Here is a 27,870-nt window from a genome sequence, read left to right on the forward strand (position 1 = left end):
GCCCCTGAGCTCCTTTCTTCAACTCGCTTTCTTGTGACCTGGCCGCAACACTGCAGGATGGCTTCAGGCCCTAATCTGGTTCCGGTACGGCACACTGAGCCTTTGGTTATTTCCTCTTCCTGGTGGGAAATGAGAGTTAAATTTGCCCGTCCAGACACCTCCAGCTAGCCTCTCATTGGTTCTCGCTATTCCTGTTCATCTTCCGCAGAAATTGCAAACTGTGCCAAACAGGAGGTTAAAGGCGCTGACTCTCCAAGTGGGGAGAGTGTTAGTAAAGCGTCTGGAATGTTGCACCCGAGTACCAGGGGAGGAAAACTGAGACATATTTGAACACGTCTCCCGATCACATGGTTGATCATACTCTGGGTTCCACATGCATGTTTTAGCTGAAGGAAGAATACCTAAAACCTGGGTAGTTGAAACCCGTGGAATGGGTACCATGCAATATGACTTCAAAGAGTCTTCATTTGCTCACCAAACCTCTCCAATCCTATCACTGCTGCGTTTATGCCCCTGTACACATGCTTGATTCTCTTTCGGAGACATAGCAATCCATAGGTTTTAAGATACTTACTAGTCAGGTACATTCTTAGGCGTTTAATATGCGGTGTTGAGTCCATTTCGTTGAGCAAGGAGTAGCTCTTGTCTATTCCATATTTGAATTAAGGAACTTTATCTGTGCTCATTTCAATCTCTGGTTTTATGCAGCAACCCAACTCACCTTTCCCCTTAAGCAAGCATAAGTTGCTTTTCTAAATTTGAGAACCTGTTCTGTTTTGGAATTCAGTTCCTGTGTAGCCAAGTTTACATTCCGTGCATTAGTGATATCTTATGATGTTTCTTTTTCTGTGTGACTTATTTCAGTTAGAATCATCGTACCTGAATCTACTCATTATGCTGCTATGGGTCTGATGACATAGATTTCATTGCTGAGTGATACTGCATTGTATGTAAGTACAACAAGTTCTTTATCCATTTTTCACTTTCTGCGATGTTGAACTTGTACTGTAAACGAGGTTCTTGTAAACAGAGCCGTTCCAAACTTTGGGGTGGCTGTGTCTTTTTGATTTATTTTCCCTAAGCTATAGGACCATAAGTGGAAGTGCCCTAGGCTCTGTTGCTTTGTTTTTTAGATGTTTCAGGAAACACCATACACTTCTCCCAAGTGTCTGTTGGCAATTTACATCCCGCCCATCAGCATAACAAGGCTCCCAGTTCTCAATGGCCTGTTGCCTTTCTGGATTTTACACTTTTTTCGGATGGCCCTTTTGACCAGGGGGAAGTGAGACTTCATTGTAGTGCAGATTTCCTTTGCAAGCTTGCTTGGTTGGCCAAAAAGGGCGTATGCGTTTTTTCCTGAATATATTCAGGAAAAAACGCATACGCCCTTTTTGGCCAAGTGCATCATTGTGGACGTTCTGCCTCTTTTCCTATGCTTTCAATGCAATTCCAGTCTACCTCCTGAAATCGGTTTCCTGCAATTCTGCCCCACTTTCAAGTCCTCTTGGCAGCCTTACTTCAGTCTATTTTTGGACGATAGCTGTCATTTATAACTCTGCAGGTTTGTGAATTACAGTGCCCCTGAGCTCCTTTCTTCAACTCGCTTTCTTGTGACCTGGCCGCAACACCGCAGGATGGCTTCAGGCCCTAATCTGGTTCCGGCACGGCACGCTGAGCCTTTGGTTATTTCCTTTTCCTGGTGGGAAATGAGAGTTAAATTTGCCCGTCCAGACACCTCCAGCTAGTCTCTCATTGGTTCTCGCTATTCCTGTTCATCTTCCGCAGAAATTGCAAACTGGGCCAAACAGGAGGTTAAAGGCGCTGACTCTCCAAGTGGGGAGAGTGTTAGTAAAGCGTCTGGAATGTTGCACCCGAGTACCAGGGGAGGAAAACTGAGACATATTTGAACACGTCTCCCGTTCACATGGTTGATCATACTTGGGTTCCACATGCATGTTCTACCTGAAGGAAGAATACCTTAAACCTGGAGAGTTAAGACCCGTGTAATGGGTACCATGCAATATGACTTCAAAGGGTCTTCATTTGCTCACCGAACCTCTCCAATCCTATCACTGCTGCGTTTATGCCCCTGTACACATGCTTGATTCTCTTTCGGAGACATAGCAATCCATAGGTTTTAAGATACTTACTAGTCAGGTACATTCTTAGGCGTTTAATATGCGGTGTTGAGTCCATTTCGTTGAGCAAGGAGTAGCTCTTGTCTATTCCATATTTGACTTAAGGAACTTTATCTGTGCTCATTTCAATCTCTGGTTTTATGCAGCACCCCAACTCACCTTTCCCCTTAAGCAAGCATAAGTTGGTTTTCTAAATTTGAGACCCTGTTCTGTTCTGTAATTCAGTTCCTGTGTAGCCAAGTTTACATTCCGTGTATTACTGATATCTTATGATGTTTCTTTTTCTGTGTGACTTACTTCAGTTAGAATCATCATACCTGAATCCACTCATTGTGCTGCTAAGGGCCTGATGACACAGATTTCATTGCTGAGTAATATTGATTTGTAAGTAAATACCACAACTTCTTTATCCATTTTTCACTTTCTGCGATGTTGAACTTGTACTGTAAACGAGGTTCTTGTAAACAGAGCCGTTCCAAACTTTGGGGTGGCTGTGTCTTTTTGATTTTAATTTCCCTAAGCTATAGGACCATAAGTGGAAGTGCCCTAGGTTCTGTTGCTTTGTTTTTTAGATGTTTCAGGAAACACCATACACTTCTCCCGAGTGGTTGTTGGCAATTTACATCCCGCCCTTCAGCATAACAAGGCTCCCAGTTCTCCATGGCCTGTCCTGCCTTTCTGGATTTTACACTTTTTTCAGATGGCCCTTTTGACCGGGGGGAAGTGAGACTTCATTGTAGTGCAGATTTCCTTTGCAAGCTTGCTTGGTTGGCCAAAAAGGGCGTATGCGTTTTTTCCTGAATATATTCAGGAAAAAACGCATACGCCCTTTTTGGCCAAGTGCATCATTGTGGACGTTCTGCCTCTTTTCCTATGCTTTCAATGCAATTCCAGTCTACCTCCTGAAATCGGTTTCCTGCAATTCTGCCCCGCTTTCAAGTCCTCTTGGCAGCCTTACTTCAGTCTATTTTTGGACGATAGCTGTCATTTATAACTCTGCAGGTTTGTGAATTACAGTGCCCCTGAGCTCCTTTCTTCAACTTGCTTTCTTTTGAGCTGGCCGCAACACCGCAGGATGGCTTCAGGCCCTAATCTGGTTCCGGTACGGCACGCTGATCCTTTGGTTATTTCCTCTTCCTGGTAGGAAATGAGAGTTAAATTTGCCCGTCCAGACACCTCCAGCTAGCCTCTCATTGGTTCTCGCTATTCCTGTTCATCTTCCGCAGAAATTGCAAACTGGGCCAAACAGGAGGTTAAAGGCGCTGACTCTCCAAGTGGGGAGAGTGTTAGTAAAGCGTCTGGAATGTTGCACCCGAGTACCACTGGAGGAAAACTGAGACATATTTGAACACGTCTCCCGTTCACATGGTTGATCATACTTGGGTTCCACATGCATGTTTTAGCTGAAGGAAGAATACCTTAAACCTGGAGAGTTGAGACCCGTGTAATGGGTACCATGCAATATGACTTCAAAGGGTCTTCATTTGCTCACCGAACCTCTCCAATCCTATCACTGCTGTGTTTATGCCCCTGTACACATGCTTGATTCTCTTTTGGAGACATAGCAATCCATAGGTTTTACGATACTTACTAGTCAGGTACATTCTTAGGCGTTTAATATGCGGTGTTGAGTCCATTTCGTTGAGCAAGGAGTAGCTCTTGTCTATTCCATATTTGACTTAAGGAACTTTATCTGTGCTCATTTCAATCTCTGGTTTTATGCAGCACCCCAACTCACCTTTCCCCTTAAGCAAGCATAAGTTGGTTTTCTAAATTTGAGACCCTGTTCTGTTCTGTAATTCAGTTCCTGTGTAGCCAAGTTTACATTCCGTGTATTACTGATATCTTATGATGTTTCTTTTCTGTGTGACTTATTTCAGTTAGAATCATCATACCTGAAGCCACTCATTGTGATGCTAAGGGCCTGATGACACAGATTTCATTGCTGAGTGATATTGCTTTGTAAGTAAATACCACAACTTCTTTATCCATTTTTCACTTTCTGCGATGTTGAACTTGTACTGTAAACCAGGTTCTTGTAAACAGAGGCGTCCCAAACTTTGGGGTGGCTGTGTCTTTTTGATTTTAATTTCCCTAAGCTATAGGACCATAAGTGGCAGTGCCCTAGGCTCTGTTGCTTTGTTTTTTAGATGTTTCAAGAAACACCATACACTTCTCCCGAGTGGTTGTTGGCAATTTACATCCCGCCCATCAGCATAACAAGGCTCCCAGTTCTCCATGGCCTGTCCTGCCTTTCTGGATTTTACACTTTTTTCAGATGGCCCTTTTGACCGGGGGGAAGTGAGACTTCATTGTAGTGCAGATTTCCTTTGCAAGATTGCTTGGTTGGCCAAAAAGGGCGTATGCGTTTTTTCCTGAATATATTCAGGAAAAAACGCATACGCCCTTTTTGGCCAAGTGCATCATTGTGGACGTTCTGCCTCTTTTCCTATGCTTTCAATGCAATTCCAGTCTACCTCCTGAAATCGGTTTCCTGCAATTCTGCCCCGCTTTCAAGTCCTCTTGGCAGCCTTACTTCAGTCTATTTTTGGACGATAGCTGTCATTTATAACTCTGCAGGTTTGTGAATTACAGTGCCCCTGAGCTCCTTTCTTCAACTCGCTTTCTTCTGACCTGGCCGCAACACCGCAGGATGGCTTCAGGCCCTAATCTGGTTCCGGCACGGCACGCTGAGCCTTTGGTTATTTCCTTTTCCTGGTGGGAAATGAGAGTTAAATTTGCCCGTCCAGACACCTCCAGCTAGCCTCTCATTGGTTCTCGCTATTCCTGTTCATCTTCCGCAGAAATTGCAAACTGGGCCAAACAGGAGGTTAAAGGGACTGACTCTCCAAGTGGGGAGAGTGTTAGTAAAGCGTCTGGAATGTTGCAGCCGAGTAGCAGGGGAGGAAAACTGAGACATATTTGAACACGTCTCCCGATCACATGGTTGATCATACTCTAGGTTCCACATGCATGTTTTAGCTGAAGGAAGAATACCTTAAACCTGGGTAGTTGAAACCCGTGGAATGGGTACCATGCAATATGACTTCAAAGGGTCTTCATTTGCTCACCGAACCTCTCCAATCCTATCACTGCTGCGTTTATGCCCCTGTACACATGCTTGATTCTCTTTCGGAGACATAGCAATCCATAGGTTTTAAGATACTTACTAGTCAGGTACATTCTTAGGCGTTTAATATGCGGTGTTGAGTCCATTTCGTTGAGCAAGGAGTAGCTCTTGTCTATTCCATATTTGACTTAAGGAACTTTATCTGTGCTCATTTCAATCTCTGGTTTTATGCAGCACCCCAACTCACCTTTACCCTTAAGCAAGCATAAGTTGGTTTTCTAAATTTGAGACCCTGTTCTGTTCTGTAATTCAGTTCCTGTGTAGCCAAGTTTACATTCCGTGTATTACTGATATCTTATGATGTTTCTTTTTCTGTGTGACTTACTTCAGTTAGAATCATCATACCTGAATCCACTCATTGTGCTGCTAAGGGCCTGATGACACAGATTTCATTGCTGAGTAATATTGCTTTGTAAGTAAATACCACAACTTCTTTATCCATTTTTCACTTTCTGCGATGTTGAACTTGTACTGTAAACGAGGTTCTTGTAAACAGAGCCATTCCAAACTTTGGGGTGGCTGTGTCTTTTTGATTTTAATTTCCCTAAGCTATAGGACCATAAGTGGAAGTGCCCTAGGTTCTGTTGCTTTGTTTTTTAGATGTTTCAGGAAACACCATACACTTCTCCCGAGTGGTTGTTGGCAATTTACATCCCGCCCTTCAGCATAACAAGGCTCCCAGTTCTCCATGGCCTGTCCTGCCTTTCTGGATTTTACACTTTTTTCAGATGGCCCTTTTGACCGGGGGGAAGTGAGACTTCATTGTAGTGCAGATTTCCTTTGCAAGCTTGCTTGGTTGGCCAAAAAGGGCGTATGCGTTTTTTCCTGAATATATTCAGGAAAAAACGCATACGCCCTTTTTGGCCAAGTGCATCATTGTGGACGTTCTGCCTCTTTTCCTATGCTTTCAATGCAATTCCAGTCTACCTCCTGAAATCGGTTTCCTGCAATTCTGCCCCGCTTTCAAGTCCTCTTGGCAGCCTTACTTCAGTCTATTTTTGGACGATAGCTGTCATTTATAACTGTGCAGGTTTGTGAATTACAGTGCCCCTGAGCTCCTTTCTTCAACTCGCTTTCTTTTGAGCTGGCCGCAACACCGCAGGATGGCTTCAGGCCCTAATCTGGTTCCGGTACGGCATGCTGATCCTTTGGTTATTTCCTCTTCCTGGTAGGAAATGAGAGTTAAATTTGCCCGTCCAGACACCTCCAGCTAGCCTCTCATTGGTTCTCGCTATTCCTGTTCATCTTCCGCAGAAATTGCAAACTGGGCCAAACAGGAGGTTAAAGGCGCTGACTCTCCAAGTGGGGAGAGTGTTAGTAAAGCGTCTGGAATGTTGCACCCGAGTACCACGGGAGGAAAACTGAGACATATTTGAACACGACTCCCGTTCACATGGTTGATCATACTTGGGTTCCACATGCATGTTTTAGCTGAAGGAAGAATACCTTAAACCTGGAGAGTTGAGACCCGTGTAATTGGTACCATGCAATATGACTTCAAAGGGTCTTCATTTGCTCACCGAACCTCTCCAATCCTATCACTGCTGCGTTTATGCCCCTGTACACATGCTTGATTCTCTTTTGGAGACATAGCAATCCATAGGTTTTACGATACTTACTAGTCAGGTACATTCTTAGGCGTTTAATATGCGGTGTTGAGTCCATTTCGTTGAGCAAGGAGTAGCTCTTGTCTATTCCATATTTGACTTAAGGAACTTTATCTGTGCTCATTTCAATCTCTGGTTTTATGCAGCACCCCAACTCACCTTTCCCCTTAAGCAAGCATAAGTTGGTTTTCTAAATTTGAGACCCTGTTCTGTTCTGTAATTCAGTTCCTGTGTAGCCAAGTTTACATTCCGTGTATTACTGATATCTTATGATGTTTCTTTTCTGTGTGACTTATTTCAGTTAGAATCATCATACCTGAAGCCACTCATTGTGATGCTAAGGGCCTGATGACACAGATTTCATTGCTGAGTGATATTGCTTTGTAAGTAAATACCACAACTTCTTTATCCATTTTTCACTTTCTGCGATGTTGAACTTGTACTGTAAACCAGGTTCTTGTAAACAGAGGCGTCCCAAACTTTGGGGTGGCTGTGTCTTTTTGATTTTAATTTCCCTAAGCTATAGGACCATAAGTGGCAGTGCCCTAGGCTCTGTTGCTTTGTTTTTTAGATGTTTCAGGAAACACCATACACTTCTCCCGAGTGTCTGTTGGCAATTTATATCCCGCCCATCAGCATAACAAGGCTCCCAGTTCTCCATGGCCTGTCCTGCCTTTCTGGATTTTACACTTTTTTCAGATGGCCCTTTTGACCGGGGGGAAGTGAGACTTCATTGTAGTGCAGATTTCCTTTGCAAGCTTGCTTGGTTGGCCAAAAAGGGCGTATGCGTTTTTTCCTGAATATATTCAGGAAAAAACGCATACGCCCTTTTTGGCCAAGTGCATCATTGTGGACGTTCTGCCTCTTTTCCTATGCTTTCAATGCAATTCCAGTCTACCTCCTGAAATCGGTTTCCTGCAATTCTGCCCCGCTTTCAAGTCCTCTTGGCAGCCTTACTTCAGTCTATTTTTGGACGATAGCTGTCATTTATAACTCTGCAGGTTTGTGAATTACAGTGCCCCTGAGCTCCTTTCTTCAACTCGCTTTCTTGTGACCTGGCCGCAACACCGCAGGATGGCTTCAGGCCCTAATCTGGTTCCGTCACGGCACGCTGAGCCTCTGGTTATTTCCTCTTCCTGGTGGGAAATGAGAGTTAAATTTGCCCGTCTAGGCACCTCCAGATAGCCTCTCATTGGTTCTCGCTATTCCTGTTCATCTTCCGCAGAAATTGCAAACTGGGCCAAACAGGAGGTTAAAGGCGCTGACTCTACAAGTGGGCAGAGTGTTAGTAAAGCGTCTGGAACGTTGCACCCGAGTACCAGGGGAGGAAAACTGAGACATATTTGAACAGGTCTCCCGTTCACATGGTTGATCATACTTGGGTTCCACATGCATGTTTTAGCTGAAGGAAGAATACCTAAAACCTGGGTAGTTGAAACCCGTGGAATGGGTACCATGCAATATGACTTCAAAGGGTCTTCATTTGCTCACCGAACCTCTCCAATCCTATCACTGCTGCGTTTATGCCCCTGTACACATGCTTGATTCTCTTTCGGAGACATAGCAATCCCTAGGTTTTAAGATACTTACTAGTCAGGTACATTCTTAGGCGTTTAATATGGGGTGTTGAGTCCATTTCTTTGAGCAAGGAGTAGCTCTTCTCTATTCCATATTTGGCTTAAGGAACTTTATCTGTGCTCATTTCAATCTCTGGTTTTATGCAGCACCCCAACTCACCTTTACCCTTAAGCAAGCATAAGTTGGTTTTCTAAATTTGAGACCCTGTTCTGTTCTGTAATTCAGTTCCTGTGTAGACAAGTTTACATTCCGTGTATTACTGATATCTTATGATGTTTCTTTTTCTGTGTGACTTATTTCAGTTAGAATCATCATACCTGAATCCACTCATTGTGCTGGTAAGGGCCTGATGACACAGATTTCATTGCTGAGTGATATTGCTTTGTAAGTAAATACCACAACTTTTTTATCCATTTTTCACTTTCTGCGATGTTGAACTTGTACTGTAAACGAGGTTCTTGTAAACAGAGCCGTTCCAAACTTTGGGGTGGCTGTGTCTTTTTGATTTTAAATTCCCTAAGCTATAGGACCATAAGTGGAAGTGCCCTAGGCTCTGTTGCTTTGTTTTTTAGATGTTTCAGGAAACACCATACACTTCTCCCGAGTTTTTGTTGGCAATTTACATCCCGCCCTTCAGCATAACAAGGCTCCCAGTTCTCCATGGCCTGTCCTGCCTTTCTGGATTTTACACTTTTTTCAGATGGCCCTTTTGACCGGGGGGAAGTGAGACTTCATTGTAGTGCAGATTTCCTTTGCAAGCTTGCTTGGTTGGCCAAAAAGGGCGTATGCGTTTTTTCCTGAATATATTCAGGAAAAAACGCATACGCCCTTTTTGGCCAAGTGCATCATTGTGGACGTTCTGCCTCTTTTCCTATGCTATCAATGCAATTCCAGTCTACCTCCTGAAATCGGTTTCCTGCAATTCTGCCCCGCTTTCAAGTCCTCTTGGCAGCCTTACTTCAGTCTATTTTTGGACGATAGCTGTCATTTATAACTCTGCAGGTTTGTGAATTACAGTGCCCCTGAGCTCCTTTCTTCAACTTGCTTTCTTGTGACCTGGCCGCAACACCGCAGGATGGCTTCAGGCCCTAATCTGGTTCCGGCACGGCACGCTGAGCCTCTGGTTATTTCCTCTTCCTGGTGGGAAATGAGAGTTAAATTTGCCCGTCCAGACACCTCCAGCTAGTCTCTCATTGGTTCTCGCTATTTCTGTTCATCTTCCGCAGAAATTGCAAACTGGGCCAAACAGGAGGTTAAAGGCGCTGACTCTCCAAGTGGGGAGAGTGTTAGTAAAGCGTCTGGAATGTTGCACCCGAGTACCAGGGGAGGAAAACTGAGACATATTTGAACACGTCTCCCGATCACATGGTTGATCATACTCTGGGTTCCACATGCATGTTTTAGCTGAAGGAAGAATACCTAAAACCTGGGTAGTTGAAACCCATGGAATGGGTACCATGCAATATGACTTCAAAGGGTCTTCATTTGCTTACCGAACCTCTCCAATCCTATCACTGCTGCGTTTATGCCCCTGTACACATGCTTGATTCTCTTTCGGAGACATAGCAATCCATAGGTTTTAAGATACTTACTAGTCAGGTACATTCTTAGGCGTTTAATATGGGGTGTTGAGTCCATTTCTTTGAGCAAGGAGTAGCTCTTCTCTATTCCATATTTGGCTTAAGGAACTTTATCTGTGCTCATTTCAATCTCTGGTTTTATGCAGCACCCCAACTCACCTTTACCCTTAAGCAAGCATAAGTTGGTTTTCTAAATTTGAGACCCTGTTCTGTTCTTTAATTCAGTTCCTGTGTAGACAAGTTTACATTCCGTGTATTACTGATATCTTATGATGTTTCTTTTTCTGTGTGACTTATTTCAGTTAGAATCATCATACCTGAATCCACTCATTGTGCTGGTAAGGGCCTGATGACACAGATTTCATTGCTGAGTGATATTGCTTTGTAAGTAAATACCACAACTTTTTTATCCATTTTTCACTTTCTGCGATGTTGAACTTGTACTGTAAACGAGGTTCTTGTAAACAGAGCCGTTCCAAACTTTGGGGTGGCTGTGTCTTTTTGATTTTAAATTCCCTAAGCTATAGGACCATAAGTGGAAGTGCCCTAGGCTCTGTTGCTTTGTTTTTTAGATGTTTCAGGAAACACCATACACTTCTCCCGAGTTTTTGTTGGCAATTTACATCCCGCCCTTCAGCATAACAAGGCTCCCAGTTCTCCATGGCCTGTCCTGCCTTTCTGGATTTTACACTTTTTTCAGATGGCCCTTTTGACCGGGGGGAAGTGAGACTTCATTGTAGTGCAGATTTCCTTTGCAAGCTTGCTTGGTTGGCCAAAAAGGGCGTATGCGTTTTTTCCTGAATATATTCAGGAAAAAACGCATACGCCCTTTTTGGCCAAGTGCATCATTGTGGACGTTCTGCCTCTTTTCCTATGCTTTCAATGCAATTCCAGTCTACCTCCTGAAATCGGTTTCCTGCAATTCTGCCCCGCTTTCAAGTCCTCTTGGCAGCCTTACTTCAGTCTATTTTTGGACGATAGCTGTCATTTATAACTCTGCAGGTTTGTGAATTACAGTGCCCCTGAGCTCCTTTCTTCAACTTGCTTTCTTGTGACCTGGCCGCAACACCGCAGGATGGCTTCAGGCCCTAATCTGGTTCCGGCACGGCACGCTGAGCCTCTGGTTATTTCCTCTTCCTGGTGGGAAATGAGAGTTAAATTTGCCCGTCCAGACACCTCCAGCTAGTCTCTCATTGGTTCTCGCTATTTCTGTTCATCTTCCGCAGAAATTGCAAACTGGGCCAAACAGGAGGTTAAAGGCGCTGACTCTCCAAGTGGGGAGAGTGTTAGTAAAGCGTCTGGAATGTTGCACCCGAGTACCAGGGGAGGAAAACTGAGACATATTTGAACACGTCTCCCGATCACATGGTTGATCATACTCTGGGTTCCACATGCATGTTTTAGCTGAAGGAAGAATACCTAAAACCTGGGTAGTTGAAACCCATGGAATGGGTACCATGCAATATGACTTCAAAGGGTCTTCATTTGCTTACCGAACCTCTCCAATCCTATCACTGCTGCGTTTATGCCCCTGTACACATGCTTGATTCTCTTTCGGAGACATAGCAATCCATAGGTTTTAAGATACTTACTAGTCAGGTACATTCTTAGGCGTTTAATATGCGGTGTTGAGTCCATTTCTTTGAGCAAGGAGTAGCTCTTGTCTATTCCATATTTGGCTTAAGGAACTTTATCTGTGCTCATTTCAATCTCTGGTTTTATGCAGCACCCCAACTCACCTTTCCCCTTAAGCAAGCATAAGTTGGTTTTCTAAATTTGAGACCCTGTTCTGTTTTGGAATGCAGTTCCTGTGTAGCCAAGTTTACATTCCGTGTATTAGTGATATCTTATGATGTTTCTTTTTCTGTGTGACTTATTTCAGTTAGAATCATCGTACCTTAATCTACTCATTATGCTGCTACGGGCCTGATGACATAGATTTCATTGCTGAGTGATACTGCATTGTACGTAAGTACCACAAGTTCTTTATCCATTTTTCACTTTCTGTGATGTTGAACTTGTACTGTAAACGAGGTTCTTGTAAACAGAGCCGTTCCAAACTTTGGGGTGGCTGTGTCTTTTTGATTTTAATTTCTCTAAGCTATAGGACCATAAGTGGAAGTGCCCTAGGCTCTGTTGCTTTGTTTTTTAGATGTTTCAGGAAACACCATACACTTCTCCTGAGTGGTTGTTGGCAATTTACATCCCGCCCATCAGCATAACAAGGCTCCCAGTTCTCCATGGCCTGTCCTGCCTTTCTGGATTTTACACTTTTTTCAGATGGCCCTTTTGACCGGGGGGAAGTGAGACTTCATTGTAGTGCAGATTTCCTTTGCAAGCTTGCTTGGTTGGCCAAAAAGGGCGTATGCGTTTTTTCCTGAATATATTCAGGAAAAAACGCATACGCCCTTTTTGGCCAAGTGCATCATTGTGGACGTTCTGCCTCTTTTCCTATGCTTTCAATGCAATTCCAGTCTACCTCCTGAAATCGGTTTCCTGCAATTCTGCCCCGCTTTCAAGTCCTCTTGGCAGCCTTACTTCAGTCTATTTTTGGACGCTAGCTGTCATTTATAACTCTGCAGGTTTGTGAATTACAGTGCCCCTGAGCTCCTTTCTTCAACTCGCTTTCTTGTGACCTGGCCGCAACACCGCAGGATGGCTTTAGGCCCTAATCTGGTTCCGGCACGGCACGCTGAGCCTTTGGTTATTTCCTCTTCCTGGTGGGAAATGAGAGTTAAATTTGCCCGTCCAGACACCTCCAGCTAGCCTCTCATTGGTTCTCGCTATTCCTGTTCATCTTCCGCAGAAATTGCAAACTGGGCCAAACAGGAGGTTAAAGGGACAGACTCTCCAAGTCGGGAGAGTGTTAGTAAAGCGTCTGGAATGTTGCACCCGAGTACCAGGGAAGGAAAACTGAGACATATTTGAACACGTCTCCCGTTCACATGGTTGATCATACTCTGGGTTCCACATGCATGTTTTAGCTGAAGGAAGAATACCTTAAACCTGGAGAGTTGAGACCCGTGGAATGGGTACCGTGCAATATGACTTCAAAGGGTCTTCATTTGCTCACCGAACCTCTCCAATCCTATCACTGCTGTGTTTATGCCCCTGTAAACACGCTTGATTCTCTTTTGGAGACATAGCAATCCATAGGTTTTAAGATACTTACTAGTCAGGTACATTCTTAGGTGTTTAATATGGGGTTTTGAGTCCATTTCGTTGAGCAAGGAGTAGCTCTTGTCTATTCCATATTTGGCTTAAGGAACTTTATCTGTGCTCATTTCAATCTCTGGTTTTATGCAGCACCCCAACTCACCTTTCCCCTTAAGCAAGCATAAGTTGGTTTTCTAAATTTGAGACCCTGTTCTGTTCTGTAATTCAGTTCCTGTGTAGCCAAGTTTACATTCCGTGTATTACTGATATCTTATGATGTTCCTTTTTCTGTGTGACTTATTTCAGTTAGAATCATCATACCTGAATCCACTCATTGTGCTGCTAAGGGCCTGATGACATAGATTTCATTGCTGACTGATATTGCTTTGTAAGTAAATACCACAACTTCTTTATCCATTTTTCACTTTCTGCGATGTTGAACTTGTACTGTAAACGAGGTTCTTGTAAACAGAGCCGTTCCAAACTTTGGGGTGGCTGTGTCTTTTTGATTTTAATTTCCCTAAGCTATAGGACCATAAGTGGAAGTGCCCTAGGTTCTGTTGCTTTGTTTTTTAGATGTTTCAGGAAACACCATACACTTCTCCAGAGTGGTTGTTGGCAATTTACATCCCGCCCATCAGCATAACAAGGCTCCCAGTTCTCCATGGCCTGTCCTGCCTTTCTGGATTTTCCACTTTTTTCAGATGTCCCTTTTGACCGGGGGGAAGTGAGACTTCATTGTAGTGCAGATTTCCTTTGCAAGCTTGCTTGGTTGGCCAAAAAGGGCGTATGCGTTTTTTCCTGAATATATTCAGGAAAAAACGCATACGCCCTTTTTGGCCAAGTGCATCATTGTGGACGTTCTGCCTCTTTTCTATGCTTTCAATGCAATTCCAGTCTACCTCCTGAAATCGGTTTCCTGCAATGCTGCCCCGCTTTCAAGTCCTCTTGGCAGCCTTACTTCAGTCTATTTTTGGACGATAGCTGTCATTTATAACTCTGCAGGTTTGTGAATTACAGTGCCCCTGAGCTCCTTTCTTCAACTCGCTTTCTTGTGACCTGGCCGCAACACCGCAGGATGGCTTCAGGCCCTACTTTGGTTCCGGCCCGGCATGCTGAACCTTTGGTTAATTCCTCTTCCTGGTGGGAAATGAGAGTTAAATTTGCCCGTCCAGACACCTCCAGCTAGCCTCTCATTGGTTCTCGCTATTCCTGTTCATCTTCCGCAGAAATTGCAAACTGGGCCAAACAGGAGGTTAAAGGCGCAGACTCTCCAAGTCGGGAGAGTGTTAGTAAAGCGTCTGGAATGTTGCACCCGAGTACCAGGGGAGGAAAACTGAGACATATTTGAACACGTCTCCCGTTCACATGGTTGATCATACTTGGGTTCCACATGCATGTTTTAGCTGAAGGAAGAATACCTTAAACCTGGAGAGTTGAGACCCGTGTAATGGGTACCATGCAATATGAATTCAAAGGGTCTTCATTTGCTCACCGAACCTCTCCAATCCTATCACTGCTGTGTTTATGCCCCTGTACACATGCTTGATTCTCTTTTGGAGACATAGCAATCCATAGGTTTTACGATACTTACTAGTCAGGTACATTCTTAGGCGTTTAATATGCGGTGTTGAGTCCATTTCGTTGAGCAAGGAGTAGCTCTTGTCTATTCCATATTTGACTTAAGGAACTTTATCTGTGCTCATTTCAATCTCTGGTTTTATGCAGCACCCCAACTCACCTTTACCCTTAAGCAAGCATAAGTTGGTTTTCTAAATTTGAGACCCTGTTCTGTTCTGTAATTCAGTTCCTGTGTAGCCAAGTTTACATTCCGTGTATTACTGATATCTTATGATGTTTCTTTTTCTGTGTGACTTATTTCAGTTAGAATCATCATACCTGAACCCACTCATTGTGATGCTAAGGGCCTGATGACATAGATTTCATTGCTGGTTGATATTGCTTTGTAAGTAAATACCACAACTTCTTTATCCATTTTTCACTTTCTGCGATGTTGAAGTTGTACTGTAAACGAGGTTCTTATAAACAGAGGCGTCCCAAACTTTGGGGTGGCTGTGTCTTTTTGATTTCAATTTCCCTAAGCTATAGGACCATAAGTGGAAGTGCCCTAGGCTCTGTTGCTTTGTTTTTTAGATGTTTCAGGAAACACCATACACTTCTCCCAAGTGTCTGTTGGCAATTTACATCCCGCCCATCAGCATAACAAGGCTCCCAGTTCTCCATGGCCTGTCCTGCCTTTCTGGATTTTACACTTTTTTCAGATGGCCCTTTTGACCGGGGGGGAAGTGAGACTTCATTGTAGTGCAGATTTCCTTTGCAAGCTTGCTTGGTTGGCCAAAAAGGGCGTATGCGTTTTTTCCTGAATATATTCAGGAAAAAACGCATACGCCCTTTTTGGCCAAGTGCATCATTGTGGACGTTCTGCCTCTTTTCTATGCTTTCAATACAATTCCAGTCTACCTCCTGAAATCGGTTTCCTGCAATTCTGCCCCGCTTTCAAGTCCTCTTGGCAGCCTTACTTCAGTCTATTTTTGGGCGATAGCTGTCATTTATATCTCTGCAGGTTTGTGAATTACAGTGCCCCTGAGCTCCTTTCTTCAACTCGCTTTCTTGTGAGCTGGCCGCAACACCGCAGGATGGCTTCAGGCCCTAATCTGGTTCTGGCACGGCATGCTGAGCCTTTGGTTAATTCCTCTTCCTGGTGGGAAATGAGAGTTAAATTTGCCCGTCCAGACACCTCTAGCTAGTCTCTCATTGGTTCTCGCTATTCCTGTTCATCTTCCGCAGAAATTGCAAACTGGGCCAAACAGGAGGTTAAAGGGACTGACTCTCCAAGTCGGGAGAGTGTTAGGAAAGTGTCTGGAATGTTGCACCCGAGTACCAGGGTACGAAAGCTGAGACATATTTGAACACGTCTCCCGATCACATGGTTGATCATACTCTGGGTTCCACATGCATGTTTTAGCTGAAGGAAGAATACCTAAAACCTGGGTAGTTGAAACCCGTGGAATGGGTACCATGCAATATGACTTCAAAGGGTCTTCATTTGCTCACCGAACCTCTCCAATCCTATCACTGCTGCGTTTATGCCCCTGTACACATGCTTGATTCTCTTTCGGAGACATAGCAATCCATAGGTTTTCAGATACTTACTAGTCAGGTACATTCTTAGGCTTTTAATATGCGGTGTTGAGTCCATTTCGTTGAGCAAGGAGTAGCTCTTGTCTATTCCATATTTGGCTTAAGGAACTTTATCTGTGCTCATTTCAATCTCTGGTTTTATGCAGCACCCCAACTCACCTTTACCCTTAAGCAAGCATAAGTTGGTTTTCTAAATTTGAGACCCTGTTCTGTTCTGTAATTCAGTTCCTGTGTAGCCAAGTTTACATTCCGTGTATTACTGATATCTTATGATGTTTCTTTTTCTGTGTGACTTATTTCAGTTAGAATCATCATACCTGAATCCACTCTTTGTGCTGCTAAGGGCCTGATGACACAGATTTCATTGCTGAGTGATATTGCTTTGTAAGTAAATACCACAAATTCTTTATCCATTTTTCACTTTCTGCGATGTTGAACTTGTACTGAAAACGAGGTTCTTGTAAACAGAGGCGTCCGAAACTTTCGGGTGGCTGTGTCTTTTTGATTTTAATTTCCCTAAGCTATAGGACCATAAGTGGAAGTGCCCTAGGCTCTGTTGCTTTGTTTTTTAGATGTTTCAGGAAACACCATACACTTCTCCCAAGTGTCTGTTGGCAATTTACATCCCGCCCATCAGCATAACAAGGCTCCCAGTTCTCCATGGCCTGTCCTGCCTTTCTGGATTTTACACTTTATTCAGATGGCCCTTTTGACCGGGGGGAAGTGAGACTTCATTGTAGTGCAGATTTCCTTTGCAAGCTTGCTTGGTTGGCCAAAAAGGGCGTATGCGTTTTTTCCTGAATATATTCAGGAAAAAACGCATACGCCCTTTTTGGCCAAGTGCATCATTGTGGACGTTCTGCCTCTTTTCCTATGCTTTCAATGCAATTCCTGTCTACCTCCTGAAATCGGTTTCCTGCAATTCTGCCCCACTTTCAAGTCCTCTTGGCAGCCTTACTTCAGTCTATCTTTGGACGATAGCTGTCATTTAAAACTCTGCAGGTTTGTGAATTACAGTGCCCCTGAGCCCCTTTCTTCAACTCGTTTTCTTGTGAGCTGGCCGCAACACCGCAGGATGGCTTCAGGCCCTAATCTGGTTCCGGCACGGCACACTGAGCCTTTGGTTAATTCCTCTTTCTGGTGGGAAATGAGAGTTAAATTTGCCCGTCCAGACACCTCCAGCTAGTCTCTCATTGGTTCTCGCTATTCCTGTTCATCTTCCGCAGAAATTGCAAACTGGGCCAAACAGGAAGTTAAAGGGACTGACTCTCCAAGTCGGGAGAGTGTTAGTAAAGCGTGTGGAATGTTGCACGCGAGTACCAGGGTACGAAAACTGAGACATATTTGAACACGTCTCCCAATCACATGGTTGATCATACTCTAGGTACCACATGCATGTTTTAGCTGAAGGAAGAATACCTTAAACATGGGTAGTTGAAACCCGTGGAATGGGTACCATGCAATATGACTTCAAAGGGTCTTCATTTGCTCACCGAACCTCTCCAATCCTATCACTGCTGCGTTTATGCCCCTGTACACATGCTTGATTCTCTTTCGGAGACAGCAATCCATAGGTTTTAAGATACTTACAAGTCAGGTACATTCTTAGGCGTTCAATATGCGGTGTTGAGTCCATTTCGTTGAGCAAGGAGTAGCTCTTGTCTATTCCATATTTGACTTAAGGAACTTTATCTGTGCTCATTTCAATCTCTGGTTTTATGCAGCACCCCAACTCACCTTTACCCTTAAGCAAGCATAAGTTGGTTTTCTAAATTTGAGACCCTGTTCTGTTCTGTAATTCAGTTCCTGTGTAGCCAAGTTTACATTCCGTGTATTACTGATATCTTATGATGTTTCTTTTTCTGTGTGACTTATTTCAGTTAGAATCATCATACCTGAATCCACTCATTGTGCTGCTAAGGGCCTGATGACACAGATTTCATTGCTGAGTGATATTGCTTTGTAAGTAAATACTACAAATTCTTTATCCATTTTTCACTTTCTGCAATGTTGAACTTGTACTGAAAACGAGGTTCTTGTAAACAGAGGCGTCCCAAACTTTCGGGTGGCTGTGTCTTTTTGATTTTAATTTCCCTAAGCTATAGGACCATAAGTGGAAGTGCCCTAGGCTCTGTTGCTTTGTTTTTTAGATGTTTCAGGAAACACCATACACTTCTCCCAAGTGTCTGTTGGCAATTTACATCCCGCCCATCAGCATAACAAGGCTCCCAGTTCTCCATGGCCTGTCCTGCCTTTTTGGATTTTACACTTTATTCAGATGGCCCTTTTGACCGGGGGGAAGTGAGACTTTATTGTAGTGCAGATTTCCTTTGCAAGCTTGCTTGGTTGGCCAAAAAGGGCGTATGCGTTTTTTCCTGAATATATTCAGGAAAAAATGCATACGCCCTTTTTGGCCAAGTGCATCATTGTGGACGTTCTGCCTCTTTTCCTATGCTTTCAATGCAATTTCAGTCTACCTCCTGAAATCGGTTTCCTGCAATTCTGCCCCGCTTTCAAGTCCTCTTGGCAGCCTTACTTCAGTCTATTTTTGGACGATAGCTGTCATTTATAACTCTGCAGGTTTGTGAATTACAGTGCCCCTGAGCTCCTTTCTTCAACTCGCTTTCTTGTGACCTGGCCGCAACACCGCAGGATGGCTTCAGGCCCTAATCTGGTTCCGGCACGGCACGCTGAGCCTTTGGTTAATTCCTCTTCCTGGTGGGAAATGAGAGTTAAATTTGCCCGTCCAGACACCTCCAGCTAGTCTCTCATTGGTTCTCGCTATTCCTGTTCATCTTCCGCAGAAATTGCAAACTGGGCCAAACAGGAGGTTAAAGGGACTGACTCTCCAAGTCGGGAGAGTGTTAGTAAAGCGTCTGGAATGTTGCACCCGAGTACCAGGGTACGAAAACTGAGACATATTTGAACACGTCTCCCGATCACATGGTTGATCATACTCTGGGTTCCACATGCATGTTTTAGCTGACGGAAGAATACCGAAAACCTGGGTAGTTGAAACCGTTGGAATGGGTACCATTCCAATATGACTTCAAAGGGTCTTCATTTGCTCACCGAACCTCTCCAATCCTATCACTGCTGCGTTTATTCCCCTGTACACATGCTTGATTCTCTTTCGGAGACATAGCAATCCATAGGTTTTATGATACTTACTAGTCAGGTACATTCTTAGGCGTTTAATATGCGGTGTTGAGTCCATTTCGTTGAGCAAGGAGTAGCTCTTGTCTATTCCATATTTGGCTTAAGGAACTTTATCTGTGCTCATTTCAATCTCTGGTTTTATGCAGCACCCCAACTCACCTTTACCCTTGAGCAAGCATAAGTTGGTTTTCTAAATTTGAGACCCTGTTCTGTTCTGTAATTCAGTTCCTGTGTAGCCAGGTTTACATTCCGTGTATTACTGATATCTTATGATGTTTCTTTTTCTGTGTGACTTATTTCAGTTAGAATCATCATACCTGAATCCACTCATTGTGCTGCTAATGTCCTGATGACACAGATTTCATTGCTGAGTGATATTGCTTTGTAAGTAAATACCACAACTTCTTTCTCCATTTTTCACTTTCTGCGATGTTGAACTTGTACTGTAAACGAGGTTCTTGTAAACAGAGCCGTTCCAAACATTTGGGTGGCTGTGTCTTTTTTATTTTAATTTCCCTAAGCTATAGGACCATAAGTGGAAGTGCCCTAGGTTCTGTTGCTTTGTTTTTTAGATGTTTTAGGAAACACCATACACTTCTCCCGAGTGGTTGTTGGCAATTTACATCCCGCCCATCAGCATAACAAGGCTCCCAGTTCTCCATGGCCTGTCCTGCCTTTCTGGATTTTACACTTTTTTCAGATGGCCCTTTTGACCGGGGGGAAGTGAGACTTCATTGTAGTGCAGATTTCCTTTGCAAGCTTGCTTGGTTGGCCAAAAAGGTCGTATGCGTTTTTTCCTGAATATATTCAGGAAAAAACGCATACGCCCTTTTTGGCCAAGTGCATCATTGTGGACGTTCTGCCTCTTTTCCTATGCTTTCAATGCAATTCCAGTCTACCTCCTGAAATCGGTTTCCTGCAATTCTGCCCCGCTTTCAAGTCCTCTTGGCAGCCTTACTTCAGTCTATTTTTGGACGATAGCTGTCATTTATAACTCTGCAGGTTTGTGAATTACAGTGCCCCTGAGCTCCTTTCTTCAACTCGCTTTCTTGTGACCTGGCCGCAACACCGCAGGATGGCTTCAGGCCCTAATCTGGTTCCGGCATGGCACGCTGAGCCTTTGGTTAATTCCTCTTCCTGGTGGGAAATGAGAGTTAAATTTGCCCGTCCAGACACCTCCAGCTAGTCTCTCATTGGTTCTCGCTATTCCTGTTCATCTTCCGCAGAAATTGCAAACTGGGCCAAACAGGAGGTTAAAGGGACTGACTCTCCAAGTCGGGAGAGTGTTAGTAAAGCGTCTGGAATGTTGCACCCGAATACCAGGGTACGAAAACTGAGACATATTTGAACACGTCTCCTGATCACATGGTTGATCATACTCTAGGTTCCACACACATGTTTTAGCTGAAGGAAGAATACCTTAAAACTGGGTAGTTGAAAACCGTGGAATGGGTACCATGCAATATGACTTCAAAGGGTCTTCATTTGCTCACCGAACCTCTCCAATCCTATCACTGCTGCGTTTATGCCCCTGTACACATGCTTGATTCTCTTTCGGAGACATAGCAATCCATAGGTTTTAAGATACTTACAAGTCAGGTACATTCTTAGGAGTTTAATATGCGGTGTTGAGTCCATTTCATTGAGCAAGGAGTAGCTCTTGTCTATTCCATATTTGGCTTAAGGAACTTTATCTGTGCTCATTTCAATCTCTGGTTTTATGCAGCACCCCAACTCACCTTTCCCCTTAAGCAAGCATAAGTTGGTTTTCTAAATTTGAGACCCTGTTCTGTTCTGTAATTCAGTTCCTGTGTAGCCAAGTTTACATTCCGTGTATTACTGATATCTTATGATGTTTCTTTTTCTGTGTGACTTATTTCAGTTAGAATCATCATACCTGAATCCACTCATTGTGCTGCTAAGGGCCTGATGACACAGATTTCATTGCTGAGTGATATTGCTTTGTAAGTAAATACCACAACTTCTTTATCCATTTTTCACTTTCTGCGATGTTGAACTTGTACTGTAAACGAGGTTCTTGTAAACAGAGGCGTCCCAAACTTTGGGGTGGCTGTGTCTTTTTGATTTTAATTTCCCTAAGCTATAGGACCATAAGTGGCAGTGCCTAGGCTCTGTTGCTTTGTTTTTTAGATGTTTCAGGAAACACCATACACTTCTCCCGAGTGTCTGTTGGCAATTTACATCCCGCACATCAGCATAACAAGGCTCCCAGTTCTCCATGGCCTGTCCTGCCTTTCTGTATTTTACACTTTTTTCAGATGGCCCTTTTGACCGGGGGGAAGTGAGACTTCATTGTAGTGCAGATTTCCTTTGCAAGCTTGCTTGTTGGCCAAAAACGGCGTATGCGTTTTTTCCTGAATATATTCAGGAAAAAACGCATACGCCCTTTTTGGCCAAGTGCATCATTGTGGACGTTCTGCCGCTTTTCTATGCTTTCAATGCAATTCCAGTCTACCTCCTGAAATCGGATTCCTGCAATTCTGCCCCGCTTTCAAGTCCTCTTGGCAGCCTTACTTCAGTCTATTTTTGGACGATAGCTGTCATTTATAACTCTGCAGGTTTGTGAATTACAGTGCCCCTGAGCTCCTTTCTACAACTCGCTTTCTTTTGAGCTGGCCGCAACACCGCAGGATGGCTTCAGGCCCTAATCTGGTTCCGGCATGACCCACAGAGCCTTTGGTTATTTCCTCTTCCTGGTGGGAAATGAGAGTTAAATTTGCCCGTCCAGACACCTCCAGCTAGTCTCTCATTGGTTCTCGCTATTCCTGTTCATCTTCCGCAGAAATTGCAAACTGGGCCAAACAGGAGGTTAAAGGCGCTGACTCTCCAAGTGGGGAGAGTGTTAGTAAAGCGTCTGGAATGTTGCACCCGAGTACCAGGGGAGGAAAACTGAGACATATTTGAACACGTCTCCCGATCACATGGTTGATCATACTTGAGTTCCACATGCATGTTTTAGCTGAAGGAAGAATACCTAAAACCTGGGTAGTTGAAACCCGTGGAATGGGTACCATGCAATATGACTTCAAAGGGTCTTCATTTGCTCACCGAACCTCTCCAATCCTATCACTGCTGCGTTTATGCCCCTGTAGACATGCTTGATTCTCTTTCGGAGACATAGCAATCCATAGGTTTTACGATACTTACTAGTCAGGTACATTCTTAGGCGTTTAATATGCGGTGTTGAGTCCATTTCGTTGAGCAAGGAGTAGCTCTTGTCTATTCCATATTTGACTTAAGGAACTTTATCTGTGCTCATTTCAATCTCTGGTTTTATGCAGCACCCCAACTCACCTTTCCCCTTAAGCAAGCATAAGTTGGTTTTCTAAATTTGAGACCCTGTTCTGCTCTGTAATTCAGTTCCTGTGTAGCCAAGTTTACATTCCGTGTATTACTGATATCTTATGATGTTTCTTTTTCTGTGTGACTTATTTCAGTTAGAATCATCATACCTGAATCCACTCATTGTGATGCTAAGGGCCTGATGACACAGATTTCATTGCTGAGTGATATTGCTTTGTAAGTAAATACCACAACTTCTTTATCCATTTTTCACTTTCTGCGATGTTGAACTTGTACTGTAAACGAGGTTCTTGTAAACAGAGGCGTCCCAAACTTTGGGGTGGCTGTGTCTTTTTGATTTTAATTTCCCTAAGCTATAGGACCATAAGTGGAAGTGCCCTAGGCTCTGTTGCTTTGTTTTTTAGATGTTTCAGGAAACACCATACACTTCTCCCGAGTGTCTGTTGGCAATTTACATCCCGCCCATCAGCATAACAAGGCTCCCATTTCTCCATGGCCTGTCCTGTCTTTCTGGATTTTACACTTTTTTCAGATGGCCCTTTTGACCGGGGGGAAGTGAGACTTCATTGTAGTGCAGATTTCCTTTGCAAGCTTGCTTGGTTGGCCAAAAAGGGCGTATGCGTTTTTTCCTGAATATATTCAGGGAAAAACGCATACGCCCTTTTTGGCCAAGTGCATCATTGTGGACGTTCTGCCTCTTTTCCTATGCTTTCAATGCAATTTCAGTCTACCTCCTGAAATCGGTTTCCTGCAATTCTGCCCCGCTTTCAAGTCCTCTTGGCAGCCTTACTTCAGTCTATTTTTGGACGATAGCTGTCATTTATAACTCTGCAGGTTTGTGAATGACAGTGCCCCTGAGCTCCTTTCTTCAACTCGCTTTCTTTTGAGCTGGCCGCAACACCGCAGGATGGCTTCAGGCCCTAATTTGGTTCCGGCATGGCACGCTGAGCCTTTGGTTAATTCCTCTTCCTGGTGGGAAATGAGAGTTAAATTTGCCCGTCCAGACACCTCCAGCTAGTCTCTCATTGGTTCTCGCTATTCCTGTTCATCTTCCGCAGAAATTGCAAACTGGGCCAAACAGGAGGTTAAAGGAACTGACTCTCCAAGTCGGGAGAGTGTTAGTAAAGCGTCTGGAATGTTGCACCCGAGTACCAGGGTACGAAAACTGAGACATATTTGAACACGTCTCCCGATCACATGGTTGATCATACTCTGGGTTCCACATGCATGTTTTAGCTGAAGGAAGAATACCTAAAACCTGGGTAGTTGAAACCCGTGGAATGGGTACCATGCAATATGACTTCAAAGGGTCTTCATTTGCTCACCGAACCTCTCCAATCCTATCAGTGCTGCGTTTATGCCCCTGTACACATGCTTGATTCTCTTTCAGAGACATAGCAATCCATAGGTTTTAAGATACTTACTAGTCAGGTACATTCTTAGGCATTTAATATGCGGTGTTGAGTCCATTTCGTTGAGCAAGGAGTAGCTCTTGTCTATTCCATATTTGGCTTAAGGAACTTTATCTGTGCTCATTTCAATCTCTGGTTTTATGCAGCACCCCAACTCACCTTTCCCCTTAAGCAAGCATAAGTTGGTTTTCTAAATTTGAGACCCTGTTCTCTTCTGTAATTCAGTTCCTGTGTAGCCAAGTTTACATTCCGTGTATTACTGATATCTTATGATGTTTCCTTTTCTGTGTGCTTATTTCAGTTAGAATCATCATACCTGAATCCACTCATTGTGCTGCTAAGGGCCTGATGACACAGTTTTCATTGCTAAGTGATATTGCTTTGTAAGTAAATACCACAACTTCTTTATCCATTTTTCACTTTCTGCGATGTTGAACTTGTACTGTAAACGAGGTTCTTGTAAACAGAGCCATTCCAAACTTTGGGGTGGCTGTGTCTTTTTGATTTTAATTTCCCTAAGCTATAGGACCATAAGTGGAAGTGCCCTAGGCTCTCTTGCTTTGTTTTTTAGATGTTTCAGGAAACACCATACACTTCTCCCGAGTGGTTGTTGGCAATTTACATCCCGCCCTTCAGCATAACAAGGCTCCCAGTTCTCCATGACCTGTCCTGCCTTTCTGGATTTTACACTTTTTTCAGATGGCCATTTTGACCGGGGGGAAGTGAGACTTCATTGTAGTGCAGATTTCCTTTGCAAGCTTGCTTGGTTGGCCAAAAAGGGCGTATGCGTTTTTTCCTGAATATATTCAGGAAAAAACGCATACGCCCTTTTTGGCCAAGTGCATCATTGTGGACGTTCTGCCTCTTTTCCTATGCTTTCAATGCAATTCCAGTCTACCTCCTGAAATCGGTTTCCTGCAATTCTGCCCCGCTTTCAAGTCCTCTTGGCAGCCTTACTTCAGTATATTTTTGGACGATAGCTGTCATTTATAACTCTGCAGGTTTGTGAATTACAGTGCCCCTGAGCTCCATTCTTCAACTCGCTTTCTTTTGAGCTGGCCGCAACACCGCAGGATGTCTTCAGGCCCTAATCTGGTTCCGGCACGGCACACTGAGCCTTTGGTTATTTCCTCTTCCTGGTGGGAAATGAGAGTTAAATTTGCCCGTCCAGACACCTCAAGCTAGTCTCTCATTGGTTCTCGCTATTCCTGTTCATCTTCCGCAGAAATTGCAAACTGGGCCAAACAGGAGGTTAAAGGCGCTGACTCTCCAAGTGGGGAGAGTGTTAGTAAAGCGTCTGGAATGTTGCACCCGAGTACCAGGGGAGGAAAACTGAGACATATTTGAACACGTCTCCCGTTCACATGGTTGATCATACTTGGGTTCCACATGCATGTTTTAGCTGAAGGAAGAATACCTTAAACCTGGAGAGTTGAGACCCGTGTAATGGGTACCATGCAATATGACTTCAAAGGGTCTTCATTTGCTCACTGAACCTCTCCAATCCTATCACTGCTGCGTTTATGCCCCTGTACACATGCTTGATTCTCTTTCGGAGACATAGCAATCCATAGGTTTTAAGATACTTACTAGTCAGGTACATTCGTAGGCATTTAATATGCGGTGTTGAGTCCATTTCGTTGAGCAAGGAGTAGGTCTTGTCTATTCCATATTTGGCTTAAGGAACTTTATCTGTGCTCATTTCAATCTCTGGTTTTATGCAGCACCCCAACTCACCTTTCCCCTTAAGCAAGCATAAGTTGGATTTCTAAATTTGAGACCCTGTTCTGTTCTGTAATTCAGTTCCTGTGTAGCCAAGTTTCCATTCCGTGTATTACTGATATCTTATGATGTTTCTTTTTCTGTGTGACTTATTTCAGTTAGAATCATCATACCTGAATCCACTCATTGTGATGCTAAGGGCCTGATGACATAGATTTCATTGCTGAGTGATATTGCTTTGTAAGTAAATACCACAACTTCTTTATCCATTTTTCACTTTTTGCGATGTTGAACTTGTACTGTAAACGAGGTTCTTGTAAACAGAGGCGTCCCAAACTTTGGGGTGGCTGTGTCTTTTTGATTTTAATTTCCCTAAGCTATAGGACCATAAGTGGCAGTGCCTAGGCTCTGTTGCTTTGTTTTTTAGATGTTTCAGGAAACACCATACACTTCTCCCGAGTGTCTGTTGGCAATTTACATCCCGCACATCAGCATAACAAGGCTCCCAGTTCTCCATGGCCTGTCCTGCCTTTCTGGATTTTACACTTTTTTCAGATGGCCCTTTTGACCGGGGGGAAGTGAGACTTCATTGTAGTACAGATTTCCTTTGCAAGCTTGCTTGTTGGCCAAAAAGGGCGTATGCGTTTTTTCCTGAATATATTCAGGAAAAAACGCATACGCCCTTTTTGGCCAAGTGCATCATTGTGGACGTTCTGCCGCTTTTCTATGCTTTCAATGCAATTCCAGTCTACCTCCTGAAATCGGATTCCTGCAATTCTGCCCCGCTTTCAAGTCCTCTTGGCAGCCTTACTTCAGTCTATTTTTGGACGATAGCTGTCATTTATAACTCTGCAGGTTTGTGAATTACAGTGCCCCTGAGCTCCTTTCTACAACTCGCTTTCTTTTGAGCTGGCCGCAACACCGCAGGATGGCTTCAGGCCCTAATCTGGTTCCGGCATGACCCACAGAGCCTTTGGTTATTTCCTCTTCCTGGTGGGAAATGAGAGTTAAATTTGCCCGTCCAGACACCTCCAGCTAGTCTCTCATTGGTTCTCGCTATTCCTGTTCATCTTCCGCAGAAATTGCAAACTGGGCCAAACAGGAGGTTAAAGGCGCTGACTCTCCAAGTGGGGAGAGTGTTAGTAAAGCGTCTGGAATGTTGCACCCGAGTACCAGGGGAGGAAAACTGAGACATATTTGAACACGTCTCCCGATCACATGGTTGATCATACTTGAGTTCCACATGCATGTTTTAGCTGAAGGAAGAATACCTAAAACCTGGGTAGTTGAAACCCGTGGAATGGGTACCATGCAATATGACTTCAAAGGGTCTTCATTTGCTCACCGAACCTCTCCAATCCTATCACTGCTGCGTTTATGCCCCTGTAGACATGCTTGATTCTCTTTCGGAGACATAGCAATCCATAGGTTTTAAGATTCTTACTAGTCAGGTACATTCGTAGGCATTTAATATGCGGTGTTGAGTCCATTTCGTTGAGCAAGGAGTAGGTCTTGTCTATTCCATATTTGGCTTAAGGAACTTTATCTGTGCTCATTTCAATCTCTGGTTTTATGCAGCACCCCAACTCACCTTTCCCCTTAAGCAAGCATAAGTTGGATTTCTAAATTTGAGACCCTGTTCTGTTCTGTAATTCAGTTCCTGTGTAGCCAAGTTTACATTCCGTGTATTACTGATATCTTATGATTTTTCTTTTTCTGTGTGACTTATTTCAGTTAGAATCATCATACCTGAACCCACTCATTGTGATGCTAAGTGCCTGATGACATAGATTTCATTGCTGAGTGATATTGCTTTGTAAGTAAATACCACAACTTCTTTATCCATTTTTCACTTTCTGCGATGTTGAACTTGTACTGTAAACGAGGTTCTTGTAAACAGAG

The 27,870-nt window shown here is 43.7% G+C and overlaps 1 long non-coding RNA gene across 1 annotated transcript; it reads left to right on the forward strand.

Annotated features, from left to right (window-relative positions):
- LOC307181300 lies at positions 1-27,870 on the forward strand. The gene is made up of 3 exons (XR_013826378.1): positions 1-84; positions 26,127-26,208; positions 27,703-27,870. It is a non-coding gene; the product is annotated as an uncharacterized lncRNA (long non-coding RNA).

The sequence above is a fragment of the Stenella coeruleoalba genome (assembly GCF_951394435.1).
Source record: "Stenella coeruleoalba genome assembly, contig: scaffold_34, whole genome shotgun sequence".
NCBI lineage: Eukaryota > Metazoa > Chordata > Mammalia > Artiodactyla > Delphinidae > Stenella > Stenella coeruleoalba.